Here is a 9,332-nt window from a genome sequence, read left to right on the forward strand (position 1 = left end):
CGATTTCCTAGCTTTGGCATGGACAGTGATCCCACACTGCATAGCCATATTCCTCAACTCCTCCCTAGATAGTGCCTTTAACTTATCCCAAGTTACTTCACCCTGGCTTGGGAGTGTACTGGCTTTGGTCGCATTCTAGCACACACAACCACAAAAAAACCTGCATTGAAGTCTTTTCACTTTTCGATTGGGATCAATTTGATTTCCCACTTCCAATTTCTCGTTTGTCTGTGGGTCCAATCTCGGATGCTCGCCCCCAAATTTCTGTTATGACCAGGTGAGGAAGAGGTCTCAGGCTCCCCTCTTGCCCCTTTCCTGGTTTGGCCGTAACAGGGTTTATCTTTTAAAACACAGTGATTTTAGCTTACCCCTTCAGTGAGCCCTTTGCTTACTGCACTCTAATTGTAATTGCAAATGAACCAATCAAGCAGGTTTTCTTAGGTTTAAATAAGAAAGATGCAAGTTTATTAGCCTTAACACTCTAACTCAGTTCAAATTACTAAAATATGTGATGCAACCATGCTAGCATGCTACGTGAGAAACACACACACAAATAGATACAGAGGGGATGAAGAATCGCAGGGGGATAGAGGGGTGGTGGAGGTGGGGTGGTGGTTGAAGTAGAGTTTGTAATTCAGTTACTGGGTAGAAATATCCTTGACAAAAGTTGAAGTCTTGGAGTTCTGGCTGGGGCCCAGTGCACAATTTCCAACTTGCTTCTCTGGTACCAGAAAGCTGAAGAGGTGCTCTGCCTTGAGGCTTAAACTACTGCCGTGGGTCCCGTTCCTGGGACTTTGCTGGAGGGAGAGACAGGGAGAGAGAGCTTCCTTCTCTTTGGTCTTCAAATTGCAGTCTGTTACCTTTCTGTGTGGCACAATTCAAACAGTCCCCAGTTTGGCCAGCAGGTAAGTCATGTGACCATCTGTTTGTTTGAAGTAGCAACCTCTTAGAGGGTTGCTGGATGTCAGAGTCTCCCAGACACTCGGTGTGGGGGATGGGGGGAGGGGAGTATTGCCGTATTGCCTCTTACAAAGTCAATGGCTCTCAATATCTTTTTATCATCACTATTGACAAAACCCATCTTGTTAATTGAATCAGGGAGCATTCCCATTGTCTCTCTATTCAACTGTCTCTCAGAATGTAAATGTGCAACCATGTTTTTAGCTGTTCAACTCTGTGGCCATTTTAAACAAGTTACGTTCAATGTCCAGTAAAAAAGGTTCAAGTAGTGTTCCATATGACAAAATTAATATGTTTCTCATACTTGTCATAGTTGTCTTGCTCATCGGTGGACTCATCACAAATAATGCAAACGATTCACTTGCATTAATCTGAGACTTCATCTCCTCACAATTTCTAGCAAAAACCTTCATTTAGATAGTCCTGCTGTAGTTTATTTGCACTTGGCAAGCAACCACATTTTGCATATTATGTTGAATGAATACCTGCAGCTTTAGGTGATCAGGTTTTTCCAATGGTATGTTGGTGCCTGCAAAAGCATCCACGAGTTCCATTGTAACTAACTGACGATTTTCTGAGCTCTCTATCAAGCTATTAAAGGGAGATAAAATCATTGCTTGTTTTATTACGCATTCATTTTCCAGCAGTGCGGCGTCGGATGCTCTTTTTCTGCTGTGATGGCTTTAAGTAGCGCTGAACCATTGCTGTTGTGTGTGATTCAACAAACATTGCAGCTTGTACAAAACAGTATTCCACAATCAGCTTGCAGAATTTGACTTCCAAATTCATTCACTCCATGTGTTGCAGTAATGGATGTGGCGTTCTTGAATTATTCATTCTGGCATTCTCACTTGTCTGCTAATATTGAGACTGCTGCTCTCAAAACTGCACTGGAAGCCCTCCCTCATCTACCAATCAGTGAGTTGAGCCTTGTGTCCATCACTAAAATGCACGAAGTTCACAACATGCCCAGCAATCAGCAAGGTGAGCCTTGTGTCAATGAAGTTCGGAAAATGGCTGATTTCACAGAGTACCTGAGATTTCACATAGGACCTGAGATTTCACGGTCTGTGACACATTTTTCACAGCTGTAAATTTGGTAGGGCCCTACTTGCAATGTATAACCTCTTACACAGTAAGAATATACACCAGCGAAGCAAAACAGGCTAGTACGAACAGTCTTTTTTGGTCATAAATATGATGCTTGACACATAGCATATCTTAGCTGTTCAGGCACTTATAATCTGGTGCAGGAATTGTATGCTCATTCACAGAGGCTTGTTAATAGGACTTTGTAAGAAAACATTTTCAACGGGTTCCATGAAGCTGCATCAAGGTTCAGGTTCTATCGTTTCCAAATGAACATTGCCAAAAACAATTTTGGATCATTTCAGTTTTTTGTTTCAATTCACTGAATGGCTACATATGAATATACAAAAACAGATGGGAAAGGGCAACTGTTCAGAGCCTTAGCTATGCTGTTATGATGTGACTTCTACACACCATCACACCCATCTATTCCCCACCCACCATCATTCAATCCCCTTGAAGAGGCAAAAAAACAGAGTTACGAATGAACTTTGAGAATGGTTTAATTGTTAGACACATTATTATTAAATAGAGCTAATGGCTTTGGAAGCAGCTATTTAAAGACAATTATTAAGTAAATTGAGTCTAGAGCATTGGAGTTTATAAAATATGGAAAGTATTTAACAAGGGAGTGGCATATATAGAGTATGTTTTCATATTTAATGGATTCTAATGCACTGTTCAATTTGTAGTATAACGCCATAGAACATTTTATCATTTTTGCTGTTTTTTTGCCGGAAGTTTCTGAGGAGCAACTTACAGTTGTAGAGGACAGATGGTTGCATATGCTTTCCTATGATGTGATTTTGGTTATCTTTTCAAACTTTGATTATTGTGCTGGTTACTGTGAAGTCCAGATCTAATTTTCAGTTAGAAACTGGAAATAGAGAGCTTTATTTTGGAAGTGAGTTTTAGTTTATGGATAAATCAGATAGCAAATGGAAAAAAAAATGAAAAAGCATGATATATAAATATAGATGCATATTTCTTGGTAATATATTCTGGCTTAATATTGCTATTGTAAATGTTTGTCTACTCGTCACTGATAAATATGGAAGTATTAATCACCAGTGCACAGAGATGTCAACAAAGACACCCCACCGATACAAAGGAAGAAGGAGCAAGGAACCAAATCTCAATTTTGTTGCCACTGACTATGAGTTAGAGGTAAATAGTAAAATCAGAACAGTGTCTATGATGATGGATTTGAATGAAGACTACTGTCTGAGGGCTGGTACTGAAATTGGCAAATGACATCCATTATTGGCTTAAACAATTACAGGCTAACTCAAGGGTGAAAATTGATAGAGGAAAGAAGAAGACATTATTGAGAAAAAAGGATAAAAAGAAAAACAAAAGAGTGGGAGGAGAACAAACGAATGGAGAAATGTTGGAGTAGTAAAAGGAAAAAAGATTAAAAGAACATTTCAAATAGATGGAACAATTAGAAGCTGTGGAAAAAATGAGGTATATCTTCCAGTGCTAAGTATGAACATAGTTTACGCACCATTTGGAGAGATTTTATTAGAGCTGATTTGTTGAAACATTAAAGTGATGAGGAGGGGAGCTTCATTTGAGCCAACTGAGCCCAATGAGTATGAAAGGCCAGAAGTCCTGCTGCCTGTTCACCCTTTGTACAGTATCCAAGTTAAAATAAATATCTGCAGGAAATATGAGTCTCTTGCTGCCACATTTATGTTTTTATGTTATTATGAATTATTTACCATGCTGGAGTTGACACATGTACCAGGATTAAACAGTTTTATTGCAGTAAAAAAAACCAACAAAAAATAATGGCACACTATAGCCTGCCGGACTGAACAATGAGTTCAATAATTTCAGAGCATGACGGGCCCCCCATTTTATTTTTATTTTTAGTTATTTTTTCTTTTTCCTATTTTAAAATATTTTTTGTGTTTATTTTATTTTATTTCATCTTAGTTTGTTCAGTTTGCATACCCACTATATTTTTTTTTCATGTTTGTACTTGCAGCTGTTCAATTTTCAGTCCGTTAACACCCTTTCTGTACTAATGCTTTGTCTTTCAACACACCATTAACATATTGTTTGCCTTTGCTCCATGACCTTCTGGTCAGCTATTCTGTGACCTTGTCCTATCTACACCTTCTCCTTTGTTATCTCTTGCCCCACCCCTGCTTTACTTGCTTATAACCTTTTACATTTCTAATATTTGCCAGTTCTGAAGACGGGTCACTGACCTGAAACATTAACTCTGCTTCTCTCTCCACAGATGCTGCCAGACCTGCTGAGTATTTCCAGCATTTCTTGTTTTTATAACAAAAAATAATGTTCTGGTCAGTCATCATTTCAAAGAGAAAGACAGCTTAACATTTCTGGTGAGATCCTTTATTAAACCTGCATGGTCAGGAAGAGAACACCTTTGTAGAACTGGTCAAAACAAAGAGGTTTTATTACATTAAGATTTATGGGTAATATTCCAAAGCGGTTACCATGCACTGCATAAACAGCAATGGAAGTCAAATACTAGAATGCTTCTCACCATGAAATACATTGAATTGAAGCCCAGCAGTGAAAAATGTTATTTAAGTGGAGGAGTACTAATAACATGTTAATGCTAAAAGAAAATATTAATAAAAATTTATCATGACAAGTATCAAATTGCTTTTTGGGGGAACTTTATCAAAGAGTGTTTCAAATTTGAAATCTGTTCATAATATAATCTTCTTAAAGAGATCTAACTATTTCAATTTATAAAAATTGCCCTTTCCTATTGTTGAATAATTATCACACCCAGGAGATCAGCTTACCTCGAATGATGGAGATCCTTTCGGGGAGGAGGTCACCTTAAACTGTGGTGCACACAGCTGGCTGTCCATGCCGGCAACAGAGAGGACCCCACAATTTAAAGGCCAAGGTCTCATTTGAATTCAGCTGGTGAGCGCAGACATCAGATGGGCATCTTGAGGCAGCTTGCTAATTTTGGGCCACAGGAACGCCAGCTGGCTGGGTTGTCCGGCTGCAGATAGGGCCAGGTGGGTGGAGGAGGGGTGACGAGGCTGAGAATGGTGAGCACAGACCAGTAGTAGACAGCAGTATTTATGTGGAATCAGGCAAAGAACAAGCTCCATAAAAATACAAACATAAAATGATTTTGTGATTGTTCCCTGTGCTTGTTAAAGGTTGCTACTTAGGCTGAACAATGTCAATACACATGGGCTAAGTGTGCTCAGCACACACTTTGCTCATGTGTATCTTGAAATGGTAACTGGGGTCCTAAGTATGTCATATGATACCAATTTGCATGGGTAAGGCAGACACTGCAGCTGTCCAGGGGTAGGCCCCTTTCAATATGACAGTAGCTGCAGTGTTCGCCTTAACAGAATGGCAAGTCTACTGACCCCATTTGCTGGCCTTTACTGTCCCATTAACACCAGTTTAAAGCAGTTAAAATTAACCCTCTAAATTTAAACTGTTCCCATTTGTAATTTGGAGAACCAATAGGCTGTCCTAAGAAATTGGGAGATTGTACTGGGAGATTCAGTTGTGGATGTGTGGTCAAAGATGTGTATAACTGGGCAAAAGCACCTACCCTTAGCTAAATTAACTTTTGGTTTTCACTATGAATCTAAACTAGTCCAATGCTGTACCGACATCAGAAGAAAAAAAACTGGATATTGGAAAATTATTCCTCTCCTCCAGAAGCTCTGAATATAATGTATGAATGGTTCATTCTTAGATCATCATTTTTAAAAATTCATTTCATGGGAAGTGGGCGTCGCTGGCTAGGTCAGCATTTATTGCCCATCCCTAATTGCCCATGAGAAGGTGGTGGTGAGCTGCCTTCTTGAACCGCTGCAGTCCATGTGGGGTAGGTACACCCACACTGATATTAGGAAGGGAGTTCCAGGATTTTGACCCAGCAACACTGAAGGAATGGAAATACAGTTCCAAGACAGGATGGTGTGTGACTTGGAGGGGAATGTGCAAGTGATGGTGTTCCCACACAACTGCTGCCCTTGTCCTTCCAGGGGGTAGAGGTCATGGGCTTGAAAAGTGCTGCTTGAGTAGCCTTTGTGCATTGCTGCTGTGCATCTTGTAGATGGTACACACTGCTGCCACTGTACGTCAGCGGTGGAGGGAGTGAATGTTTGTGGATGGGGTGCCAATCAAGTAGGTTGTTTTGTCTTGGATGGTGTCGAGCTTCTTGAGTGTTGTTGGAGCTGCACCCATCCAGGCAAGTGGAGAATATTCCAGCACACTCCTGACTTGTGCCTTGTAGATGGTGGACAGGCTTTGGGGAGTCAGGAGGTGAGTTACTCGCTGCAGGATTCCAAGCCTCTGACCTGCTCTTGTAGCCACCGTACCTATATGGCTGGTCCAGTTCATTTTCTCGTCAATGGTAATCCCCAGGATGTTGATATTGGGGAATTCAGTGATCATAATGCCATTGAATGTCAAGGGGAGATGGTTAGATTCTCTCTTGCTGGAGATAGTCATTGCCTGGCACTTGTGTGGCATGAATGTTACTTGCCACTTATCAGCCCAAGCCTGGATATTGTCCAGATCTTGCTGCATTTCTACACAGACTGCTTCAGTATCTGAGGAGTCGTGAATGGTGCTGAACATTGTGCAATCATCAGCGAACATCCCCACTTCTGACTTTATGATTGAAGGAAGGTCATTGATGAAGCAGCTGAAGATGGTTGGGCCTAGGACACTACCCTGAGGAACTCCTGCAGTGATGTCCTGGAGCCCAGATGATTGTCTTCCAACAACCACAACCATCTTCCTTTGCGCTCGGTATGATTCCAATTAGCGGAGAGTTTTTCCCCTGATTCCCATTGACTCCAGTTTTGCGAGGGCTCCTTGATGCCATATTCGGTTAAATGCTGCCTTGATGTCAAGGGCACTCATTCTCACTTCACCTCTGGCATTCAGCTCTTTTGTCCATGTTTGAACCAAAGCTGTAATGAGGTCAGGAGCTGAGTGGCCCTGGCAGAACCCAAATTGATTATCACTGAGCAGGTTATTGTTAAGCAAGTGCCGCTTGATAGCACTGTTGATGACACCTTCCGTCACTTTACTGATGATCGAGAGTAGATTGATGTGACAGTAATTGGCCGGGTTGGATTTGTCCTGCTTTTTGTGAACAGAAGATAACTGGGCAATTTTCCACATTTCCGGGTAGATGCCAGTATTGTACTTGTACTGGAACAGCTTGGCTAGGAATGTGGCAAGTTCTGGAGCACAGGTCTTCAGTACTATTGCCGGAATGTTGTTAGGGCCCATAGCCTTTGCAGTATCCAGTGCCTTCAGTCATTTCTTGATATTATGTGGAGAGAATCGAATTGGCTGAATACTGGCGTCTGTAATACTGGGGACTTCAGGAGGAGGCCGAGATGAATCATCTACTTGGTACTTCTGGCTGAAGATTGTTGCAAATTCTTCAGCCTTATCTTTCGCACGGATGTGCTGGGCTCCCCCAGCATTGAGGATGGGGATTTTGTGGAGACGCCTCATCCTGTTAGTTGTTTAATTGTCCACCACCATTCATGACTGGTTGTGGCAGGAGTGTAGAGCTTAGATCTGATCAGTTGGATGTGAGATCGCTTAGCTCTGTCTGTTGCATGCTGCTTACACTGTTTGGCATGCAAGTAGTCCTGGGTTGTAGCTTCACCAGGCTGACACCTCTTTTTTAGGTATGTTTGGTGCTGCTCCTGGCATGCCCTCCTGCACTCTTCATTGAACCAGGGTTGTTCCTCCAGCTTGATGGTAATGGTAGAGTGGGGGATATGGCGGGCCATGAGGTTACAGATTGTGGTTGAGTACAATTCTACTGCTGCTGATGGCCCACAACATCTCATGGATGCCCAGTTTTGCATTGGTAGATCATGATGTTACTGAATTGTTCAAAGATTTTTTCAATCTTTTAGGAAATGAATGGCATCTCTGTGGTTGACCCATCACTTCTCCAGAAAAGTAGAGATACTTTTCTGTGTGTGCATGCGCTCTACAAAAAAAAACAAAGTTCTCTTGGTTGAACAGGAAAAGCTAGAGGTGTAAGCTTGAAACCGAGTCACAATGATAAGCTTTGCGAATTAATTATATACAGAAAGATCATTCTCTTTTTGTCATGTCTGAGTGTTAAATATGTGGCAGTTGTACACATCTAGTACGCAACTGATGACATTTAATTTAGTAGATTTATTACTTCAGATCTACCATCTTTTGTAAATCAAGCCAGGAAATGAAAAAGTACTTTTGAGTAATTGTTTTATATAGCTTAATTTATCAAAATCAGCCATTGGCCCCCATAAATAATACCAGTTATAAAATTGTTTAAAATTCCATTACCAAGTGAGCTAAAGGGCCAGGAATTACCAAGCAAAAAATGATATTAGACATTGGAGAAGAGCCCAGAAGGTGGGCATCTCTCTTTGGGGTTACCATAAACCCACTCAATCCAATTTCAATACAGAATTGCCTGAAAAGGGCTGAATTTTGTTCTGATGATGGGGTTCCTGGTGGCATGCTGGAAGGTAGGGGGAGACCTAAGATCTAAGATGATATCTTAGAAGGTTCCTCAAATGAGGCCATTTGGGTAGAACTTAAAAACTAAAAAGGGGCAATCACTTGGATGGGAGTGTACTACAGACCTTCAAACAGTCAGGAAGAGATAGAGGAGCAGATATATAGGCAAATCTCAGAGAGGTGGGATAATAGGGTAATAATAGTAGAGGATTTCAACTTCCCCAATAACAACTGGGATAGTCTTAGTGCAAAAGGCTTAAAGGGGGCAGAATTCTTAAAATGCATACAGGAGAGCTTTTTTAGCCAGCACGTAGAAAGTCCTACAAGAAAAGGGGCGGTACTGGACCTAATCCTAGGGAGTGAAGCCGGACAAGTGGTAGAAGTGTCAGTGGGGGAGCATTTCGGGGATTGTGACCATAACTCCATAAGATTTAAGGTAGTTATGGAAAAAGACAAAGATGGACCAGAAATAAAGGTACTGAATTGGAGGAAGGCTGATTTCAATTTGATAAAACAGGATCTGGCCAAAGTGGACTGGGAGCAGCTGCTTGTAGGAAAGTCTACATCAGACCAGTGGGAGTCATTCAAAGAGGAAACAGTGAGAATTCAGAGCCAACATGTACCCGTTAAGGTGAAGGGTAGGACCAACAAGTCCAGAGAACCCTGGATGTCAAGGGATATAGAGGATTGGATCAGGAAAAAAAAGGAGGCTTATGGCAGATTCAGAGAACTGAAAACAGCGCAGGCACTAGAGGTGTATAGAAAGTGTA

Source organism: Heterodontus francisci, chromosome 1 (genome assembly GCF_036365525.1).
Source record: "Heterodontus francisci isolate sHetFra1 chromosome 1, sHetFra1.hap1, whole genome shotgun sequence".
Taxonomy (NCBI): Eukaryota; Metazoa; Chordata; class Chondrichthyes; order Heterodontiformes; family Heterodontidae; genus Heterodontus; species Heterodontus francisci.